The following is a 23,694-nucleotide window of genomic DNA, read 5'->3' on the forward strand; positions in this document are numbered from 1 at the left end:
TGCCGTGGATTCCCCACGGAATTCTCGGACTGGACGAGACCCCGCCCCCCCCAATTCACCACCCTGGTTAACTCTCTGGGACCCAGGGACCTCGGGACCTCCAGAGGGGCAGGTCTCCCGTAGTTCAGGCCCACTCTTGTTTTCTAGCGGGAGGGGAGAGCGCGCGCGAGAGAGAAACGACTAAGGGTCTGGAGCCCGCCCCGCCCCGCCTTCGCCTCGCACCTAACGAGGTGTCTGCTCCGGCCCCGGCCCGCCCCTCCCGCATCCCGCTCCCGCTCCGAGGGGCCAAGAGCAGGCCCCGCCCCCGCCCGAACTCCGGGCCGCAAAGAGCTAGGGAAGAGCCGGTCCCGCCCTCGCCCCGCCCCTGGCGAAGAGCAGGCTCCGGAGCCCCGGAGCCGCCGGTGGAGGGACTCCAGCCGTGGGATCGGGGGAGGGATTGCCAAGGGCCGGAGGTGAAGCGTGGGGTCGCAGGGAGCAAGGGAGGCTCGGAGGGAAAAGTCCGCGAGACTAAAAGGTTCCCAAGATTGCGCCAAGACTTAAACTAGCCCACCCCTCCCCTCTCACCAGCAGGCAAATTTGCTTTCCTCCTTAATAAAGGTAAAATGACATGTAGACTAGAGAATTGTTCCAGAACAAAACTTGCTCTCCTGCCAATAAGTGGGATTCGCGTACCTACCTATTGGATCCGCCTCTGCCCGGGGGCCCGCCCGGCTCTCTCCGGCTCCCCTGCCCTCTTCTATGGGGAAATGTAGCCTTGGGGCTCCGAGGGGCGGCCCGGTAGCTGCCCTCTGGCACAGCGGCTCCGGACCGGTCTAAAGGCGCGCCCACGGAGACAGTCGGGGAAGCGAGCGTCCGGTTTGCGCGTTCAGGGTGGGCGGAGCTCCCTCGTGGTGATCAAGCTTCTGGGAAAGCCGGGTTCCGTCCGGGTCTCCCGGGCTGTGGGGAAGCGCTCTAAGCTCGCTGAGGTGGGAGGCTCTGCCGTCACGTTCCAGGGACCGGGTCTGCCCGCTCGCCTGGACTTGATTTGGTCCGCAACCTCTCCAGAAGCTGAGGGGCAGCTTTTGGGGGCCGGGGACTCCCGCACCCCGCGTCTCCCAGAGCCACCCCTTTCTTTGCGAGGCGTCTGACCTTGTTAGCGCGCTGGGCTCACAGCCCCGAGGTCCGCCCCGTAGGGCAGGTGTGTCCTCTTCTTCCTACTCCCAACCCAGCACCATTTCCAGGCGGGAAATAAATGGAACAGAGCTCTTGGTAAGTGGCTTTTTTTTTCCTAGCGAAATGTGAGGCTGACTTCTCCACCGGGAGAGTGAATGAAGAGCAAGTCAGAAGGAAACTTTGGAGAAGTGCCGGGGGTACGGGACAGTGAGGCACGGAAGGATTGACTCGGTGAGGGCCCAGCCGAAATTAGGTAACCTAAAGTGCCCTCAGACAGCAGGGTTTCCCAGCTCTCACCGTCCCGCTGTCAGCATTGAGTAGGACTGAAGATTACTTGGAAGTAGTTCAAGGTCAAGGCTTGCCTTCCCCTTTTATGTCTGTAGCCCTTTGGATCCCCGCTCCCCACCCCCCATCTTTGCCCAGATTCGTGGAAGTGACCTTCCGTGCAGAGAGATGGAAGGTAGAGACTTCCATGCCTAATAGGCCTTTTTTAAAACGCAAATCCAACCACCACCACTGCAAAACCCTTTAAAAGCCGCTGTCTCATTTTTTAAAGCATTGAATTATTTTAATGCACATTGTTTTATGAATCATGTAGGGAAAGAAAAATCAGAACAAAGGGGAAAAACCATGAAAGAGGAAAAAAAAAAAAAGGAATGAACATAGCATGTGCTGGTTTACATTCAGACTCCTTAGTTCTTTTTCTGGCTACAGATGGCATTTTCTGTCCAGTCTGTTGGGATTAGTTTGGATCACTAAACCACTGAGAAGAACCGAGTTTTCACAGTTGATCATCGCACATTGCGGTTATTGCGTACTATGTATTCCTGGTTCAGCTTGTTTCCCTCAGCATCAGTTCATATAAATCTTTCCAGGACTGTCTAAATCAGCTTTTTCATCATTTTTTATAGAACAGTAATATTCCATTATCTTCACATACCACAACTTGTTCAGCCGTTCCCCAATGAATGGGCATCTCCTCGTTTTCTAATTCTTTATTAACACAAAAAGAGCTGCTACATTTTTGCACAAGTGGGTTCTTTTTTCCTCATTCTTTAAAAGAAAAAGTCTATTTCAAAATCAAGTGGTTCTTCCCCTCCCACCAGTTCTCCCCCCAGAACAAAGTGTTGAGCCAATCCACCTTTTGCATTTTATTTAGCCTTTTTGCCAACAGCCTTGACTAGAACATTTTGGAGACTTGACCCAGTTTTCTTAAAGGCTTTTGAGTTCTCAGGTTTCTTTCCCTTGGTTTTGGGTCCATCCTTCAGTATGTTGGAGTTTATGGGACGTAGAAAGCCTGATGCCCTTGTTCTGAGCAGCTGATTTTGGCTCATCATCACCTCCTTCGCTCCCTCAGCCCCTCGAGCTTCAGGCACAGCAGCTTCCCCTCTGGTTGCTAAGCGGCCCGTTTGCTTTTTGGCCTCTCGTGCTGCTTCGGAGGCTGCTCGGACTTTGTTTCCTTGTGGCTTCTGTTTCTCCACTATGTTCATTTCTTGGTCTCCTCAGGAACCTTCCTCTTGGTCAGAGCTTCCACAGGCACTTTCTTCTTAGTTGCAGGAGCCTTTCTCTGGGGTGAAGCCTCTGCAGACACCCTCTTTTAGGTCAAAGCTTCTGGAGGAATCTTCTTTCCAGTAGGAGGAAGCTCTGAAGACAACTTTGCATGTTCACAGGTTCTAGCAGCCTCACTTTGTCCGGGTTTGACAAATGCTGTTGATTTCTTAGGGCCACTTTGGCCTTAGCTTTAGACACTAACAGGAATCGCCCCTGACCTCCGTAGAGGTAGAGTTTCCTTGTTCCATGAGCTTCTCCATCACTGATACCCTTGGTCAGAGTTTGTTTCAGCAACTATGAACACAGAACCCTCTGGGAGGGTGAAAGCTTTGTGATCTCCAGTATGTGTGCTAGACCCCAAAAGGGTCACACAAACGTCCCTCGTCATAGCTGACAAGGTAAGAGAAAGAGTCAGAAATAGGGCTAAAGCCACAACATATATTTCGTGACTAGCTAGGAAGGCCAGAATGCAAGAATTGAGGCAGAGGGCTTCAGAGCCTTATAAGTTTCCATCACAGGGAATGCATGTAAAGTAGAGGACAGTCAAGAGACAGAAACTGAGTCAAGATACAGATTAGAGAGTCTTTAATATTTTATTTGGGTTTCTGAGAGGGAGAGATTTTCTGGGACCAAAGGATCCATTTTGGTCCCAGGGTTGATGTCTTAAAGCATTCAGCAGCAGCCGCAGCAGCAACTTCCAATGTGAGATTTCAATGAGTTATATATGGCTCCAGATTGGGGAGAGAAAGGGGTGGAGCTCAAACACTGGTAAACGCAGGAATTTCCAGAAAGGGACCATGTATGCCATGTCAACTGGTGGGGTGGGTCCAGAAGGTAGAAGGGGCTTGGGCTCTGAGGCAGGAGGTCATGTCTTACAGGGATTTCCTTGAGATAGCAAGAGGTGTGTCCTCTTCCATCAACAAAAATACTATGGTTCCAATCCACATTTAGTCTCCATTGTTCTTTCTCTTGATGTAAATGGTTCTTTACATCCCAAGCCTATTGGAATTATCTTGGATCACTACATTGCTAAGAAGAGTCAAATCCATCGCAATTGATCATCACATAATCTTGTTGCCATGTACAATGTTCTCTTGGTTCCACTCACTTCACTCAGCATCAGTTCCTGTAAGTCTCTCCAGGCATTTCTGAAATCATCCTTCTGATCATTTCTTATAGAACAATAATATTCCATAGCATTCATATACCATAATTTATTCAGCCAGTCTCCAATTGATGGGCATTTACTCAGTTTCCAGTTTCTTGCCACTACAAAAAGGGCTGCCACAAAGATTTTTGCACATGTGGGTCCTGTTTCCTTTTTTATGATTTCTTTGGGATACAGGCCTAGTAGAGACACTGCTGGGTCAAGGGATATTGGCTGGGCCTATTCTAATGAACTTTGATTATGTCATTTACTTTTAAGTTTTCCCCAGCATTGGGCAGTCTATTCAAAGAATTTATCCCCATTTTAAGCAGAGTACAAGAGTTTCTCCATCTGGGTGAGGTTTGAAAAAGATTGTTAAGAAAGTTAATCCAACTTCATTAGCGGCAGTGTTCTTCTAGAGACTGAACTTAAAAATGTGGACTATGGAAAAAGGAGGAACTCTGGATCGCTCCAGTTCACTGGTTATTAATAATAATTTCTCGCAATAACTACTATTTAACATTCCCTTCCACTTTTTTTCTAAAGTTGGAGGCAAAAACAAAAAGATCATACAAGGTGGAACCAAGAGAACATTGTACATGGCAACAAGATTATGTGATAAAACAACTAAATATGAAAGTGCAAAACTGAGGAGGGTAGCAGATTGCATTAGAAAGCAGAAACCTAGCATGTGTATTCACAACATTAACATGGAAGATATCTTCCTGTAATACAATTTGGAACTATGCCCCCAAAGTCACTCAACTCTATATCCTTTGACTTTGTGATAACCACTAGTAGACTAATAAACTGAAAACACCAAAGAAAGGGGAAAAGACCCATAAGCAAAACAAAATATTTTAGCTATAGCATGTTGTTGCAAAAAAAAAAAAAAGACACATAAGTAGTATCCATATATTATTTATAAAACATTTACTAAATTTACAACTAATAAACTGAGGAAAATACAGGTTAAGTGACTTGCTCAGGATCATTTACAAAGTGTCTAAAGCCAGATTTAAACTCAGGTATTCCTGACTTTAGACCCAGTATTCTATCCACTGAAAAACTAGCTATAAATTATTTATAGTTAAAAGATAATTAAAAAAAATACTTCCTGAGAAATGTATGAGATAGGAAATGGGAAGAGAATTGAAAAGTTCTCTTGCTGAGGGAAGAAAATTAATTTTTTGTTTTCAATCCTAAACCAGTCAACAAAATAAATCCCTAGTTACTATACAAAGATTGGCCAATGACAAAAGTGTATTAAATAATAATCTTTGTGTTATTATATATCAGAGAATCCACATCAGGAAACAGTTTTGCCTAGAGATTTATACTAGGAATGCAGGTTTGGTTCAAAATTAGGAAAACTATCAGCAAAACTGATTATATCAATAACAAAATGAACAGAAATCATAATTATATCTACAGATGCAGAAAAAGCTTTTGACAAAATGTAACACCTACTCCTATCAAAAATGCTAAAGTACATAGAAATAAATGGAACTTTCCTGAACATGATAATTAGATTCTGTCTAAAATCACCAGCAAGCATTATCTATAATAGTATACACTAAAAGCCTCCAGTACAGTTGGGTGAAGCAAGGATGTCCATTATCAAAACTATTATTCACTATTGTACTAGAAATGTTAGGGATAGTCATAAGAGAAGAAAAAGAAATCGAAGGAATTAGAATAGGCAATGAGGAAACAAAAGTATCACTTTTTACAGAGGTTATGATGATATAGAGAACCCCAGAACATCAATTAAAAAATAATTAATTGAAATAAAGTTGAAAAATAAACTTACATAAATCATCAGCATTTCTATATATGACCCACAAAGTTCAACAAGAAGAGATAGAAAGAGAAATTCCATTTAAAACAACTATAGACAAACAAAATTCCCCAGCCATCTACCTGCCAAGATAAACTCAGGAACTATATAAGCCCAATTACAAAAAACTTTCCACACAAATAGTCAGATCTGAATGATGATTGGTAGGCCAAGACAAGATAGTAAGAATGATACTTCTATCTAAACTAATTTGTTCATTTGATGCCATACCAATTAAACTGCCAAAAAGTTATAGAGTAGAAGAAATAATTACAAAGTTCATCTTGAAAAAACAAAAGACCAAGAGTATCAGGCAGTACCATAAAGAAAAGTGAAGGAAGGAGGCCTTGGGCAGCCGTGGGCCACAGGCCCTGTCAAGGCATATGACCACATTATTATTAGATGCTTTCTACCGATTTTCATAAGTCCATAACCTGTAGTGATGGGGTTTTATCCTCTGGGACTGCATTCTCTCCTGACAGTTCCAATGAGCTCAACCCAAGTCCTGGGCTGGGCTCTTGGAAGGTTCCAGGGCTTCAGAGAGACTCTCTGTCCCAGCACCAAACACAGCCTGATCCTGGCCCTGCCACATCCAGGCAGGAGGAGGCAGTCCGAAATCTGAGGAGCCTCTGATGATTACCACCCGCAGAATTGTGGACAAGTCACTGGCCCTTCGTGGCGCCCAAGTCTCTTGATTTAGACATTGAAAGGGTTGGGGGAGCTGGACTCTGAAGTCCCTGCCAACCTTAGACCTGGGATCCGGTAGGGGAAAACAGGCATTAGGTACTTTCCAGAAACCCCATGAGGAAGCAATCCCTTTCCTCTCCTCCCTGCCTGAGCCCCTGCCCTCATCTCACCAATCCCAGAAAATATCTGAGCCCACCACCCCATTTTACAGGAGAAGAAACAAGCTCACATACCTTCCCAGAATCCTGTACCCTGAAAGCATCAGAGCTAGCTGCAGACCTAGCCTCTGAACAGCCCTGAGAGGCTCCTCACAGGGCCTCCTGCCTCCAGCTTCTCCCTGATCCACTACCTCCTGCCAGAAGCATGTTCCTTAAGCAACGCAGTGGCCTTGTCATGAGGGGGGGGGGGGGGGGGAGAGAAGGGGAGGATAGAAAAAAAAAGAAAATTTAATAAATTGACAGACTTTCAGGATTTTGTTGCAAAAAGACAAGAGTGTAATTTTAAAAAAATTAGACATAAAAGATTCAAAATAATTATGAGGTTAACACAGAACAACTACAAGGGACTCAATAGGACAAACTATTTACTTTTTAAATGTGAAAATGTATACTATATGCCTGTTGTTATTACTAATTAGGCACATCAGAAGAAAGATAGGGCCAGAACTTAGTTTTATGTGATCCTAAAAAGCAAAATTGTGTAGGAAAAGAAAAAAAGAGTAATTATACAAATGAAGAATGAGAAGAACTGATTGATAGAAAGGAATTAGAGGAAGAAGGCTGGTAGTGATTGAACCTTATTTACAGAAGATCTAGATTAAAGAAAGATATATACATTTGGAAGAGTATAAAAGTCTTCAAAATTTATAAAGAAATGAGAGAGTGAGACATCAGGATAAAGGGGATCATAGAAGAGTATATAGATTAAGACTAAGGAGCCGGGAGGGAGAGAGATTAAGGGAGGGATTCTTAAATTGATAAATTAAGGAATAGATGGCCAAAGTAACAGTTAGAAATAAAGTCAATAAATGAGGAGGCAAAGGGGAAAAAGGATAATAAGGAAAAATAGGAAAAAGAAAAATATACAATAAGTAATGGTAACTCAAAATGTGAATGGGACAAATTGACCCATAAAATGCAGATAGCAGATTTTAAAATTTGAACTAAACAATACTGTGCTTTCAGGAAACATTATAAAAAATGAGAGATACACACAAAGATAAAATAAAGTGTAGAAGTAGAATTTTGTAGGCAGAGATAGTAATCATGATCTCAGACAAAGTTAAAGATAAAATAGATTTACTCAAAAGTAAAAAATAGAGAAATTATACTATGTGTTAGCAATATTATTGAATATTGTTTTAGATCATTCATAATATCCAAACGGGCAGCTAGTGGATAGAGCACTATCCCTGAAGTCAGGAGGACCCAAATTCAAATCTAGCATCAAACAGTCTATACTTCCCAGCTATGTGATCCTAGGCAAGTCATTTAACCCCAGTTAACACAGTAAAAAAAAAAAAAAATACACAAATGGCATAAAATATCTGAGTGTAAACCTGCCAAAATAGACACAGCAACTACAGAAATATAAACATGAAACACTTTTCATACCAAAAAAATTAGAACTAAATAATTTAATATCTATTTTTCTACTATTCATACATAATACAATATAATTTTTAAAATGACAAGCCTTAACCTAACTAATCTTTCTTTTTTTTTTATTTTGAAAAAAAATTCTTTACATTATCCCTTGCACTCACTTCTGTTCCAACTTTTTCCCTCCCTCCCTCCACCCCCTTCCCCAGATGGCAAGCAGTCCTATACATGTTAAATATGTCACAGTATATCCTAGACACAATATATGTGTGCAGAACCGAACAGTTCTCTTGTTGCACAGGAAGAATTGGATTCAGAAGATAAAAATAACCCGGGAAGAAAAACAAAAATACAAACAGTTTACATTCATTTCCCAGTGTTCTTTCTTTGGGTATAGCTGCTTCTGTCCATCATTGATCAATTAAAACTGAGTTAGATCTTCTCTTTGTCAAAGAAATCCACTTCCATCAGAATATATCCTCATACAGTATCATTGTTGAAGTATATAATGATCTCCTGGTTCTGCTTATTTCACTTACCATCAGTTCATGTAAGTCTCGCCAGTCCTCTCTGTATTCATCCTGCTGGTCATTTCTTACAGAACAATAATATTCCATAACATTCATATACCACAATTTACTCAGTCATTCTCCATTTGATGGGCATCCATTCATTTTCCAGTTTCTAGGCACTACAAAGAGGGCTGCCACAAACATTTTGGCACATACAGATCTCTTTCCCTTTAGTATCTCTTTGGGTTATAAGCCCAGTAGTAGCATTGCTGGATCAAAAGGCATGCACACTAATCTTTCAATGCCATCCCAATTAAATTACAAAAATAATATTTTACTGAGTTAAAAAAAATAACAAAGTTCATTTAGAAGAGCAAAAGTTCAGGAACTTCAAAGAAACAATGGGAAAGGAATGTAAGAGAAGTAGATTCAGAAGTATCAGACTTTAAACTTTATTAAAAGAATGCAAAAAAAAAATTGTGGCCATCTTTTAAGAGCTCATGGCATATGAGCCCTTTGATCTCAGAGGTGAGATGAATGAGGAAGGAGACTTATAGGGTATGAAAAGAGCTCCAGTTTATTATGCCATATAGCCTCATTGATATACATTTTTGCAAGCGTGATCAGCGCATGGACAGTAGGCGAGCCCCAATCACCATTCAGAGAAGCAGCTGGTGGGCTTTGTTTATGCATGGCATCTACCAATTTACCAATCTAGCTGATCCAGCATTTCAGCAGCTTGCTCACAGGCGAGAGGCCCTGTTCAGGCATCCCTGTTCATGTAGCCATGGCTGTGGAGCTTACACCCGTTCTTATGATCACAAATCAATGCTCCTTGTTCAACAAGGGCATTTCTGTAATGTGGCAGAAAACTTATTGTATAGCAGGGGTCGAGGTGGTCTTGGTACTCCCTATTAGCAGAATCCCCTACCCTTGCAAAAATTTCCTGTATAAATAATATCTATGTAGCTAAGAAAAGAAAAAATGCAAGATGGGAAAAAAAAAAAAAAAACTCTCACTCTCAGATGTTACAAGATTGGATTGGAATATAGCTGCAGTGCAGGAAATGATGAGCTGGTAGATTTTTTTTAAATATGGAAAGATGTAGATTTATGAAAGAAGATGCTATCCACCTGTAGAAATACAAATGATAGGAGGAAATAAGCATATAATGTATATATATGTATATATATTGTTTTACATATACACGTATGAGTACATATGTGTACATGTGTATAGATAGCTATGTATATATATATTTACACTTAATTGGCGCTTTCTTTAGGATGAATGGGGAGGGTGAATGAAAATAGCATGGAAGAGGACAAAGAAAACCATCAAGGAAAGAGTTAAAGAAAAAGCTGGGCAGCTTTGAAAACAATGTATAGTATTTGTTTTATAGATTTCTTAAAAATGGAAATTGTTTTATATTGAAACCTTTCTGCAGCATATATGGCTTATGTGTTTTTGTTTATTTCCTCATTTCAGTTTGTGTTTTTTAAAATTTATTTTTTTTATTCAAGCCTTTTAATTTTCAAAACATATGCATGGATAATTTTTCAACATTAATCCTTGTATTCCAAAAAATTGTATCATTAGAAAATAATTTCTCTTTTGAAATGGATGCTGTGAAATTATAAATTAAGAAATTAAAGACTGTTGTCATAATGTGAAAATGTATCAAGTATTTAATTGGTTATATTTTGCTTTTAAAAGGAAAAATAATAATTATATAATTTGTGGGAAAAGAAAGAGGCAGAGAAAGACAGACACACACGCGCACACACACACACACACACACACACACACAGAAAGACAGAGACAAAAAAAGCCACACACAGAGACAAGAGGGTCAGGATAATCCATTAAAAGATAGATTGGATAAAGAAACCAACTCCCAGGAAAAGAGAATTTGTGAATTGGAAAAGGTAAACAATTCCAAGGAAAACAGAATTTGTGAATTGTAAAAAGAAAATAATTCTTGAAAAAAAAATTGGTGAAATGGAAAAAAACAACTCATTTAAAAACTCATTTAGACAAATACAAAAAGAAATTTAAAAAAAAAGTAAATGAAGAAAATAATTCATTAAAAATCAGACTTGACAAATGGAAATGAATGACTTGAGGAGACCCCAAGAATCAGTCAAGCAAAACCAAAAGAAAAAAGAAAAAAAGAAAAAATAGGAAAAATGTTAAATACTTACTTGGGAAAACAAGAGACCTGGAAAATAGATCTAGGAGAAATAATCTAAGGATTATTGGACTCCATGAAAATCATGATTAAAAAAAAAAAAAGAGTCTAGACACTATTTTTCAGGAAGTCATCAAAGAACTGCCCAGATATTATAGTAACAGAAGGCAAAATAGACATTGAAAGAATTCATCGACCACCTACTGAAAGAGATCCCAAAATCAAAACTACAAGAAATATTGTGGCTAAATTCCAGAACTGTCAGACCAATCACTGGATGGGGGCAGCCTCAGTTACAGGAGATCTGTTGGAGACCTTACCTTAAGAAGGCCCAGGTCTCCTCCTCATCCAGAGCCATCTCCAGTAATCCTGATCTATTACTGGCCACTGGATGCAGATGGCTCTGTGGGGGAAAGTGAGGCCATTGATCTTGTGCAGCCCTTGCTCACAATAGTCCTTTGGTGTATTTGTGTTTTTAAAAATTAGAAAATAAAAAAGACTGTAGTTGAATGAAACTGAGTAAATTCAAGATCTAATTTACAGTATGAATACTATTCCAGGTAAAATTCTGCAATTCATTATCTAATTAATTTTCATACTGAAAGCAAATGTATAAATCCTCTCAGACACATCCTATTTGGTGGGGAATGTTTGTGATGGAAGAAGAGATCCCTCTTTCTAAGGAAACCAATTTATTGTATTGGAATTTCACAACATTTAGCAAATTTTTCCGTAGATCTGATAAGAATCCATTACTTTGCTCAAGTAGGATCTGGCTAGTTTACAGATAAGGAAATTTTAGTCTCTCATTCTCTCTTAACCCCCATTCCTCTCTACGTCCTTCCATATCTCTTTTTCTGTCTCTTTCTCTCTGTTAGATCTGCGGTGGGCTTGGGAGCAGGAAAAGTGGCTGGGAATCCCTTTTCAGACTCTTGTGTTAGTGAGATCCTGAGGACCTCACTGAACCTCTGAACCTCAGTCTCTTCATCTGAAAAATGAGGGATTTGGACTTTTTCACCTTTCAGTTCCCTTCTAATGAAAAATCAATGATTCCAGTGAAAGTCTTTGGTGCAAATTTTGAGAAGTCCAACTATCTACAACCAAAGAAAGAGGGCTCAGGCTGTCTAATATGACTTTTATTAGTCCTTCCTTAAGACTAAAAGCATTTGCTTGCTTAAATCCAAATCACTCGTGTCATGATGTGACCTTCCTCATGTCATCGTCCTCTCTTAGAACAAAGGACTGACTAGAGCAGACCTGACTCTGCTTTCTTGATTTTCTCTGTCTCCATTTATCAGTTTGTGAATGGGAGTGGAGACCACTGCCTTACTCAGGAAGAATTCAGAGCTAATTCATCAACTTTCTGCCTTTTCCTGGTTCCTGTTGCCCAACCTTTGGCCCATTCTTGGAGCATCATTGGTCTAATTTACATAACTGACAGCTTCCCTTAGGTTAGGGATATAGGAGGGAAAGACTCCTGGTTATTCCATAACAGGACCAGGAGCCCTAGGCCCTTGTTATCTTCATTATGGGATTTGTTCATAGGTGAGAAAGAGCAGGAAAGAGACAGAAATAGAAACACAGATTTCCTCAGAGGGACCAGCATGCAAGCACTGCGGTGGGGTTAGGCCATGTGATCAGCCCCAGGATAATGTCAGCCAATCAGTAAACATAGATTAAGCACCTGTTCTGTTCATTGCATTAAGCCATGGCTATACAAAGAGAAGCTGTCAAGAAGTTTAAAGTAGGATTTGTGAATTGGAACAAGGAAATAACTCAGTAGAAAAAAATTAGAGAAATGGGAAAAAATTCCATAAAGTAAAACAACTCATATAAAAACTCAATTGGACATATAGAAAAAGAAGTTTAAAAAAAAAAAAACTAATGAAGAAAATAATTCATTAAAAATCAGAACTGAACAAATAGAAATGAATGATTCAGAATCAGTCAAACAAAATTTTTTTTAAAAAATGAAAAATTAGAAAAAATGCTAAATATCTACCTGGAAAAACAGCAGACCTGGCAAATAAATCTAGGAGAGATAATCTGAGGATTATTGAACTTCCTGAAAATTATGATGAAAAAAAGAGCCTAGATACTATTTTACAAGAAATCATCAAAGAGAACTGCCCAGATGTAATAGAATCCGAAGGTAAAATAGGCATTGAAAGAATTCATCGAACATCTTCTGAAAAAGACCCTAAAATAAAAACTCCAAGGAATATTGTGGCTAAATTTCGGGACTATCAGACTAAGGAAAAAATATTACAAGCAGCCAGAAAAAACTATTCAAATACTGAGGAGCCACAATAAGGATCACTCAAGAGCTACCTGCTTCCACAATAAAAGATCAAAGAGCCTGGAATCTGATATTCCAAAAGGCAAAAGAACTTGGAATGCAGCCAAGAATAAACTACCCAGATAAGCTGAGCATTTTCCTCCAGGGAAGAAGATGGACATTTAATAAAACACATGAATTCCATTTGTTTCTAAGAAAAAAACCAGAACTAAAGAAAAAATCTGATCTTCAACCATAGAACTTAAGAGAAGCAGAAAAAGGTAAAAAGAACTCTTGAGAATTGTATTTCTGTTATGGATATGCATAAAGAGTACATGTACAATTTGATTTTATTGATATAATGTAAAAAAGGGAAGTAGAAATGGAAAGGGGATAGTGTCAGAAAAAGGGAAAAGAGATAAAAAGAGGGAAACTACATCCCATGAAGAGGCAAAGGAAACCTATCATATCTGAGGGAATTTAGAGAGGGGGAGGAACATTGTGTGAATCTTACTCTCATCAGAGTTGGCTCAAAGAGAAAATAACTAACATATTTAGGTTACAGAGAAACTTCTCTCACTTCATTAAAAAGTAGGAGAGGAAAAGGGAAAAAGAAAAGAGTAATAAGGGAAGGGTACAAGAAAGGCAAAGGGATCCAAAGGGGTTAGGAGGGATCCTAAAGAGGGAGAGCTGCGTGACGCAAGTGGTGCCCATAAGTTTGATACTGGGAAAGGGGGTAAGGAGGATCAAGAAAAAGAAAAGCATAATCTGGGGATAATAAGATGGCAAGAAACACAGAATTAGTCATTTTAACCATAAATGTGAATGGGATGAACTCTCCGATAAAGTGGAGGTGGATAGCAGATTGGATCAGAAGTCAAAATCCTACAATATGTTGCTTACAGGAAACACATTTAAAGCAGGGAAATACATACAGAGTAAAGGTAAGAAGCTGGAGCAGAATCTATTATGCTTCACGTAAAGTCAAAAAAGCAGGGGTAGCCATCCTTTTCTCAGATTAAGCAAAAGCAAAAATGGATCTAATTAAAAGAGATAAGGAAGGAAACTATATTTTGCTAACGGAGACAATGAAGCAATATCAGTACTAAATATACATGCACCAAGTGGTATAGCATCTAACTTCCTAAAGGAGAAGTTAAGAGAGTTGCGAGAAGAAATAGACAGCAAAACTATAATAGTGGAAGATCTCAACCTTGCACTTTCAGAATTAGATAAATCAAACCACAGAACAAATAAGAAAGAAATTAAAGAGGTAAATATAATATTAGAAAAATTAGGTATGATAGATCTTTGGAGAAAACTGAATGGTGACAGAAAGGAGTATACTTTCTTCTCAGCAGTTCATGGAACCTATACAAAAATTGACCATATATTAGGACATAAAGACTTCAAAATTAAATGCAGGAAGGCAGAAATAGTAAATGTTTTCTTTTCAGATCACAATGCAATAAAAACTACATTCAACAAAAAGCTAGGGGAAAGTAGATCAAAAAGTCATTGGAAACTAAATAATCTCATCTTAAAGAATGATTGGGTGAAACAGCAAATTATAGACACAATAATTTCACCCAAGATAATGACAATGATGAGACATCATACCAAAATTTGTGGGATGCAGCCAAAGCGTTAATCAGGGGAAATTTTATATCTTTAGAGGCTTACTTGAATAAAATAGAGAAAGAGAAGATCAATGAATTGGGCTTGCAACTTAAAAAGCTAGGAAAAGACCAAATTAAAAACTCCCAATCAAATACTAAACTTGAAATTCTAAAATTAAAGGAAGAAATTAATAATATGGAAAAAAACCTATTGAATTAATAAATAAAATTAAGATTTGGTTTTATGAAAAAAACAATAAAATAGATAAACTTTTGGTAAATCTGATTAGAAAAAAGAAAGAAGAAACTCAAATTGTTAGTCTTAAAAATGAAAGGAAGACCTTTCCACCAATGAAAAGGAAATTGGAGTAATAATAAGGAGTTACTTTGCCCAACTTTATGTGAATAAATTTGATAACCTAAGTGAAATGGATGACTACCTCCAAAAATATATATTCCCAGATTAACAGAGCAGGAAGTAAATTGCTTAAATAGTCCCATTTCAGAAAAAGAAATAGAACAAGCTATTAATCAACTCCCTAAAAAAAAATCGCCAGGACTAGATGACTTTACATGTGATTTCTACCAAACATTTAAAGAACAATTAACCCCAATGGTATATAAACTATTTGAAAAAAATAGGGAATAAAGGAATCCTACCAAATTCCTTTTATGACACAGACATGGTACTGATACCTAAACCAGGTGGGTTGAAAACAGAGAAGGAAAATTACAGACCGATCTCCCTAATGAATATTGGTGCTAAAATCCTAAATAAAATATTAACAAAAAGACTACAGAAAATCATCCCCAGGATAATACACCATGACCAAGTAAGATTTATATCAGTAATGCAGGGCGAGTTCAATATTAGGAAAACTATTAGTATAATTGACCATATCAATAACCAAATTAACAAAAATCATATAATCATCTCAATAGAGGCAAAAAAAGCATTTGATAAAATTCAACATCCATTCCTATTAAAAAGACTTGAGAGTATAGGAATAAATGGACTTTTCCTTAAAATAATCAGTAGCATCTATTTAAAACCATCAGTAAGCATCATATATAAGTATCATATATAATGGGGATAAACTGGAACCATTCCCTGTAAGATCAGGAGTGAAACAAGATTGCCCGCTATCACCATTACTATTCAATATTGTATTAGAAATGCTAGCTTCAGCAATAAGAGTTGAGAAATAGATTCAAGAAATTAGAGTAGGTAATGAGGAAACCAAAATATCACCACTTGCTGATGATATGATGGTTTACTTAGAGAACCCCACAGATTCTACTAAAAAGCTATTAGAAATAATCCACATCTTTAGCAAAGTTGCAGGATACAAAATAAACTCACATAAGTTATCAGCATTCTTATATATCACTAACAAAATCCAACAGGTAGAGTTACAAAGAGAAATTCCATTTAAAGTAACTACTGATAATACAAAATATTTAGGAATCTATCTGCCAAGGGAAAATCAGGAACTATATGAGCAAAACTACAAAACACTTTCCACACAAATAAAGTCAGATCTAATGAATTGGAAACATATTAAATGCTCTTGGATAGGGTGAAAAAATCTAATAAAGATGATAATGCTACCTAAACTAATCTATTTATTTAGCACTATACCAACTAGACTCCCCAAAAAACTATTTTAATGATCTAGAAAAAATAACTACAAAGTTCATATGGAAAAACAGAAGGTCAAGTTTTTCAAGGGAACTAATGAAAAAAAAAAAAATCAAATGAAGGTGGCCTACCTGTACCAGATCTAAAATTATATTATAAAGCAACGGTTACTAAAACCATTTGCTATCAGCTAAGAAATAGACTAGTTGATCAGTGGAATAGGTTAGGTTCAAAGGCCAAAATAGTCAATAATTTTAATAATCTAGTGTTTGACAAACCCAAAGACCCCAGATTTTGGGATAAGAGCTCATTGTTTGACAAAAACTGCTGCGAAAATTGGAAATTAGTGTGGCAGAAACTTGGCATTGACCCATACTTAACACCGTACACCAAGGTAAGATCAAAATGGGTTCATGACCTAGGCATAAAGAATGAGATTATAAATAAATTAGAAGAACATAGGATAATTTACCTCTCAGACTTGTGGAAGAGGAAGGAATTTATGACCAAAGAAGAACTAGAGATCATTATTGATCACAAAATATAAAATTTTGGTTATATCAAATTGAAAAGTTTTTGTACAAACAAAACTAATGCAGACAAGATTAGAAGGGAAGCAATAAACTAGGAAAACATTTTTACAGTCAAAGGTTCTGATGAAGGCCTCATTTCCAAAATAAATAATTGAACTCTAATTTATAAGAAATTAAGGCATTCTCCAATTGATAAATGGTCAAAGGATATGAACAGACAATTCTCAGACAAAGAAATTGAAACTATTTCTAGCCATATGAAAAGATGCTTCAAGTCATTATTAATCAGAGAAATGCAAATTAAGACAACTCTTAGATACCCCCACACACCTGTCAGCTTGGCTAGAATGACAGGGAAAGATAATGCAGAATGTTGGAGAGGATGTGGGAAAACTGGGACATTGATACATTGTTGGTGGAATTGTGAACACATCCAGCCATTCTGGAGAGCAATTTGGAACTATGCTCAAAAAGTTATCAAACTGGGCATATCCTTTGATTCAGCAGTATTACTACTGGGTATGTGCAAGAATGTTTGTGGCAGCCCTCTTTGTAGTGGCCAGAAACTGGAAACCGAGTGGATGCCCATCATTTGGAGAATAGCTAAATAAATTGTGGTATATGAATATTGTGGAATATTATTGTTATGTAAAAAAAAAAAAAAAAAGGACCAGCGGGATGATTTCAGAAAGGCCTGAAGAGATTTACAGGGATTGATGCTGAGTGAAATGAGCAGGACCAGGAGATCATTATTTACTTCGGCAATACTATATGATGATCAATTCTGATGGGTGTGGCTCTCTTCAACAATGTAATGAACCAAATCAGTTCCAATAGAGCAGTAATGAATTGAACCAGCTACACCCAGGGAAAGAACTCTGGGAAATGAGTGTGAACCACTACATAGAATTCCCAGTCCCTCTATTTTTCTCTGCCTGCATTTTCAATTTCCTTCACAAGTTAATTGTACATTATTTCAAAGTCCAATTTTTTTTTTTTGTACAGCAAAATAACTATATGGACATGTATATATATTGTATTTAACATATACTTTAACATATTTAACATGTATTTGTCAACCTGCCATCTGGGGGAGGGGGTGGGGAGGAGAGGAAAAGTTAAAGCAAAGGGTTTTTCAATTGTCGGGCTTGAAAAATTACCCATGCATGTGTCTTGTAAATAAAAAGCTACACACACCTAGACTACAAACTGACTAATCCCAGTGGAAGGGATAGTTGAGGATGCAGAGGAAGCCACTGGGAATGATCAGGGGAAACCTGAGGCTAGGTGACAGTCCTGTCTGGGATCCAGCCCCAGCAAGGAGGGAAGGGAGACTTGAGGGCTCTGAAAGAAGAGAGGGCAGGGAAGCAGGAGGCCTGAGGAAGGGGAGTCCAGGTAGAATCTGGGAGGATTTTTTTTTTAACTGGGTTCTGATGGTATGGATGTGATGAGAGTAAAACTCTGCTTGATCTGAGACAGCCCTATAAAGTTATGTAAAATCACCACCAAAATGTACAAACCCAAATGGTCTTACAACCTCTGGAGACAGGATTCTCTTACACTCATGCATAAAATGGGTATTCAGAAAATATCTCTTTGCAGATTACTTCTCTTTTGAATGATATGCCTGCCAAGGAAATCTCTCTCTTGGTGTTTCTTTAACAATAAAAGCTTTTTACCATAGCCTTTGAGTTTAGCAAAATTCCTTCCCTGCGAATTTGCGCCTTGGAGCACCTCATACCATTCTTCTTCAGTACCTCCAGCCCTCATCAGATGGAAAGCAGGATTTCTGGATTCGGGAAAGCAAGGTCTGAAGTTTACAAAAGGGTAATTCAATGTGTAAATCCAGGGCAGGTGACTCCAGACATCTGGGAAGCAATTGGGAGTATGGAAATGAGTTAGAGCCTGGGAGCTTGTCTAGGAGCCAAGCGTCTGAGAGAGGATTGCTCCAGTAGGGAGGATACTGACCACATGATCAGAGGAAGAGAATAAGACCCAATGTCAAAAACAGTCAGCAGAAGCCCAGAAATGGGTGGGGAAAAAAGAAGACGGGGAGCTCAGATCTACCTGGTCTGCTCCTGCAGAAGAGGCCTCCAAAGGGCACAGAGATCTGAGCTCCAAAGGAAGGCAGAAGCATCTCAGCTCCAAAGAAAGAAGGCAAAGGGATCTCATCTTTGAGGAAAGACTGCAGAGGGATTCCACATCCAGTGGGAGAAGGGAAAAAATGATCTCTGCTCAAAAGGCAAAGCGATTGAGCTCAAGGGAAGGAAGAGAAAGTTCAGTTACAAGGAAAGAAGACAGATATTTCAGCATAAAGTTCCTGTGTTCAGCTAGCCCCTCCTGGACTGTCCTCTAAATTTGAAAAACTCAACCCTGCCTGGCTCCTGAGGGCCCCACCTTTGCTCCAATTATACCCAGGATTGGGACCTCAGGCTCCATCTGCTTCTCCTCCTCAAACTCTGCCTGCATTTCTGTGTAATGCATTGGCCACTTGAATGGCCCATCTTCTGCAAATACTCTTCCCAGGCCATCAGACTCCACCCCAGGGCTTTTATTTCACCTGAATCATCACCCACTGACTGGACATCTTTGAGAGCTCCTTCTCCTCCATGTTTCCATCACCGAATTATTTTTGGAGGAAAGTTTCAGTAATTGGGAGCCATAGAGCAAGGAAGAGGCAATCTGGGAATGTCCAAGAAATCAAATGTGTTCCAGCAAACAAGAACTTAACTTCAAAATGGAGTTTGTGCACAAAATGCAGTCAGTTTGGTAGTACATTTCTTCTAATCAAAAGTAGAATGGGGATTATTTAAAATAAGATGTGTTCTCCTGTAATGCCAATGTAATTGAGGCAAGATAGAAATTAGAGAGTTTTTAATATTTTTTTTGAAAGGAAGAGATTTACTGGGACTAAATGGATCCATGGTTTGGTCCCAGGGCTGAATGAGACTATTGTCTCTAAGAAGCCAGCACCAATTTCAGTTCTCAATGACACATATGTGTGTGTGTGTGTGTGTGTGCGCGTGCGCGTGCATGTGTGTTGCTCATCTACAGGGGTAAACCAAGGCAGGGGCGGAGTCAGGGTGCTAAGAACTGGAAAGGGACTATTATCAATCTGAGACTCTGGGAAGTGTAGGACCCTGGGAAGCATTCTGATAAGTAGGGAAGGGCTGGGGTTATGATGTCTAAAAGAAGAAGGTCTTTCTCCTTATCTGGATTATCATGAGTAGGAGGAAGGGGTGGTTTTGCAGGATTGACCAGAACAATTAGGAACTGAGGCAGAACAATTCAGGGAAACCAAGGCAGGACAATTAGGGAAACTGAGTCTGAACAATTAGGGAAACTGAGTCAGGACAATAAAAGAGAACTGTGGCAAAACATTCCCAGGAGGATCATTGGGATGTTTCCCCGTTCAATAATTCTCCCTCACATTCATATGCCACCACTTATTCAGCCACTCCCCAATTTATAGACATCCTCTCAATTTTCAAAAAGGTCTGCTACCAACACTTTTGCACTTGTGGATCCTTTTAGGTTTTTTAATGATCTCTTTGGGAAACAGACCCAGTAGAGCAGTGTTGGATCAAAGGGTACGCACAATTTTATATTCTATTGGGCATTGTTCCAAATTGCTCTACAGAATGGTTTGATCAATTCAGAAATCCACCAACAGGGCATTAGTGTCAGGTTTTCTTACATCCCCCCCCCCCAATTTTTCATTACATTTTCCTGTCATCTTAGTCAATCTGGTGTATATGGAAGTTAATTTGCATTTCTCTATTCAAAAGTGATTTAGAGCATTCTTTTATATGGCAATATGTTATGAGTTCAAATGTTGGAGTTCTTGTTCTTCTTAAAACACAGCCGGTTTAGCTTAGAGCCCTCCGGATGTCTCCAAATCCAAAGGTTCTGTCCTTCAGCCTCTGCCTCTGCTTTCTTCAGCCTCCGACCAACACAGAGATGGAATGAATCTCTTGTCTCCTTCACTTGGGGCTCGGCTAGCTTTCTGGTGAATCTTTCAGACCAGCTTGGTCTCAGTGGGGTAAGTGCAGGAGCCCAGCCACCAGCTACAGTGGTGTGAGATGAAGATGAATCTGGTTGTCCACTGAACTCTCCACTTGTAGCTTTATCCTCTGAAAACTCTTTGTCTGCCACCAGCCAGCCAAGAGGAAAAATGTATTCTGGAATAGATCTCTCATCACTGGCCTTATATCTGACTCTTCTGAGAGAATGGGATTATGGGTTTTCTCCCATAGTGCTCTCTGGCCCAAAGAGCTTCAAAGGAGGTATGAACTCATAAAGGTACAAAGTTTACTTTGTGAAGCTGGCATACTTGTGAACTCCAATGAGTAAAGGTGTGAACACAAGCCTTGTATTAATTAGTTCTACTTAGTACCTTGTTTCAGGTTCTGGCCAAAATCTTCTTGTAAGATTAGATCAACTCTAATTAGTTAGCAGTTAGTAAGGATTCCAACAGCAACAGATGATTTTAATTTCTGCATCTGAAAATTGTCTATGAGAAGATTCTGGGAAGATCTAGAAGAGATTGATAAATTTCAGGCTCTCCACATCTCCCTCCCCCCCTTACCCCAAACAGAACAAATTTGCACCTCAGGATGAACTAAGACTGGTGAAAAATAAGACCTGAGGCAGAACTGGGGTCCTCCAGGTACAATCCCAAAAGATGAAGAAAAACACGGGCTGGGCATTAACCACTGTGAAGTACAGGCTCCTTCTAGTTAACTCCATAGAAACACCAAGTAGGGGAGCCCTGCGGCTAGCTGGTTTGAGCAGACCCTCAGCAGGAACCACAGAAACTTTCATTTCTTGGATTGTTTGTGGAATCAGGTATGAGTTCTGAAGGACTGAGTTAACCTCGGTTGATCAAGAATATTAGCCCCAGCTGTGCTGTAGACATGACACTGGGTGAGAAGAAACCAGCACATTGGGAGAGCTGAGGCAGGGGGTCTGGGATACTTCTGGTTGTAGGCACTTGCTAGAGGGTGGAGTTCTTGGTTTGGGGTTCCAGGTCAGAGGAGAGAGCTCAAGTGAAGTTATAGGTACCATCCCTGCCCCATACCCCCATAATTAAAAGTGCTTACACTACTTTTTATTTTAAATGGGCAAAAAAAGAACCCCACCATAGAAATTACTATGAGAATAGGGAAGATGGAGGTTTATCTTAAGAGGAAGATATGTGTATGTGTATGTAAGGGGGAGCAAAATATTTGCAGGTATGAATATATGAATTTACACGTACACTTGTATGTATAAATCTAAAAAAAAGAACAGTAAGTTAAAGAAAAAAAGAAAATTGTCTGTTCATATTCTTTGACCATTTCTTGATTGGGGAATGACTTGTTTTATTATTATTATTATTTATTTTAATAGCTTTTTATTTACAAGTTATATGCATGGGTAATTTTACAGCATTGACAATTGCCAAACCTTTTGTTCCAATTTTTCCCCTCCTTCCCTCCATCCCCTCCCCTAGATGGCAGGATGACTAATACATGTTAAATATATTAGAGTATAAATTAAATACAAAATAAATATACATGTCTAAACAATTACTTTGCTGCACAAAATGAATCAGACTCCAAAATATTGTACAGTTAGCCTGTGAAGGAAATCAAACATGCAGGGGGGCAGAAATAATAGGGATTGGGAATTCGATGTAATGGTTCTTAATCATCTCCCAGAGTTCTTTCACTGGGTATAGCTGGTTCAGTTCATTACTGCTCCATTAGAACTGCTTTGGTTCATCTTATTGCTGAAGATGGCCAGGTCCATCAGAACTGCTCATCATATAGTATTGTTGTTGAAGTATATAATGATCTCCTGGTCCTACTCATTTCACTCAGCATCAGTTCGTATAAGTCTCTCCAGGCCTTTCTGAAATCATCCTGTTGGATGTTTCTTACCGAACAATAATATTCCATAATATTCATATGCCACAATTTATTCAGCCATTCTCCAACTGATGGGCATCTACTCAGTTTCCAGTTTCTGGCCACTACAAAGAGGGCTGCCACAAACATTCTTGCACATACAGGTCCCTTTCCCTTAAGCTCTCTTTGGACATGCTGGGTCAAAGGGGTATGCACAGTTTGATAATTTTTTGAGCATAGTTTCAAATTGCTCCCCAGAATGGCTGGATGTATTCACAATTCCACCAACAATTATTAGTGTCCCTGTTTTCCCACATCCCCTCCCCTTATTTTTCCCTGTCATTCTAGCCAATCTGACAGATGTTTAGTGGTATCTCAGAGTTGGAATGATCCAGAGTTGGAGTTCTTTTGACTCGGTTCTCTGTTTGAGAAATGAGTCCTTTATCAGAAAGTGTAAAAATTGTTTCCAAGCTTTCTGCTTGCCTTCTAATCTGAGCTGCATTGGTTTTGTTTGTACAAACAAAAGCTTTTTAACTAAAATAATAGAAATTATCCATATTGTATTTTATAATGTTCTCTATTTCTTGTTTGGTCACAAATTCTTCTCTTCTCCAAAGATCTGACAGGTAAACCATCTCTTGTTCTCATAATTTACTCCTAGTATCACCCTTTACATCTACATAATGAACCCATTTCAACCTTCTTTTGATATAGCATGTGAGATGTTGATCAGTGCCTAGTTTCTGCCTTGAGACTAGCTCCAGGACCTTGTTTGAGGAGAAAGTATAATGTGGAACAGGTAGAAACTTCACTTACTGAAGGTCAAAGTTTATTGATCTGAGAGTTAGGATTTGTATACTCTTTAAGTTAGTGTTGCAATAATACCAGGTCTCTCTAAGTTACATAATGTATATTCCATCCATTACATTGTAGCGAAACATTGACAGTAAACAGTAACTAGCTATAACAATCTGTGTACCACAACATAATCATAAATTGTTATGGGCCAGAACTCTGAACTTGAAACAAGATACTAATTAAGTAGAATTG

At 39.1% G+C, this 23,694-nt stretch overlaps 1 protein-coding gene across 1 annotated transcript in view; it reads right to left on the reverse strand.

The window, feature by feature from the left end:
- LOC127556881 (zinc finger protein ZFP2-like) overlaps nt 1-14,717 on the reverse strand; it is a 38,368-nt gene extending 23,651 nt beyond the window's left edge. Inside the window, exon 1 of the mRNA XM_051990378.1 lies at nt 677-14,717. The gene's annotated coding sequence lies outside the window, so the exon portion shown is untranslated. The remainder of the gene's footprint in view (nt 1-676) is intronic.
- Nucleotides 14,718-23,694: the final 8,977 nt, after the last annotated feature.

This window comes from Antechinus flavipes, chromosome 3 (assembly GCF_016432865.1).
Source record: "Antechinus flavipes isolate AdamAnt ecotype Samford, QLD, Australia chromosome 3, AdamAnt_v2, whole genome shotgun sequence".
In the NCBI taxonomy this organism is placed as follows: Eukaryota; Metazoa; Chordata; class Mammalia; order Dasyuromorphia; family Dasyuridae; genus Antechinus; species Antechinus flavipes.